This window comes from Pteropus vampyrus, unplaced genomic scaffold (assembly GCF_000151845.1).
Source record: "Pteropus vampyrus isolate Shadow unplaced genomic scaffold, Pvam_2.0 Scaffold264, whole genome shotgun sequence".
Classification (NCBI taxonomy): domain Eukaryota; kingdom Metazoa; phylum Chordata; class Mammalia; order Chiroptera; family Pteropodidae; genus Pteropus; species Pteropus vampyrus.
The window spans coordinates 1,095,486-1,096,032 of record NW_011889045.1 but is presented as its reverse complement, the minus strand read 5'-3'; positions in this window follow the sequence as shown (position 1 = coordinate 1,096,032).

Here is a 547-nt window from a genome sequence, read left to right as displayed (position 1 = left end):
GGCAGAGAAAAGAGGCCTCAGGATTAAATGACTCCAAGACATCTGAAAAATGAGTCACCACTGTTTAGTTTTAAATTAAAGATTAGAATAATATCGAGGAAATTCGTTTAGATTCCTATTTTATTGTTGTTAAGAAATGTAAACTGTGTTTTTGAGACCGCCCCCTGCCCTCGATAAAGGTCATAAATCAGGGTGTTTTGCATGACTGTTGACTCTTTTGAATGTAGATTCTCTTACAATTTTTGAAATTATTTGTACTTGGGCCAAATCATGAAGAACTGAAAGGAGTATTGTGTTTTGGTAATTAATATGCATATGATAGAGAATCAATCCTTAAGGTAGTGAAAAAAATTTTTAAAAAACCTCTTTGCTGTCATTCTCTGTTTAAGTCCTCAAATAAACCCTAAAGTGATATTAGTGTAATTCTGATCACTATAAACAGATCACTGGCTAAAACTAAATAAGCAGGACCGATTAGTTAAATGTGGCGGCATCGGGTTAACTTCATAAAAGCAATCCCACCACCTGAGGGAAGAAGACAATTGGT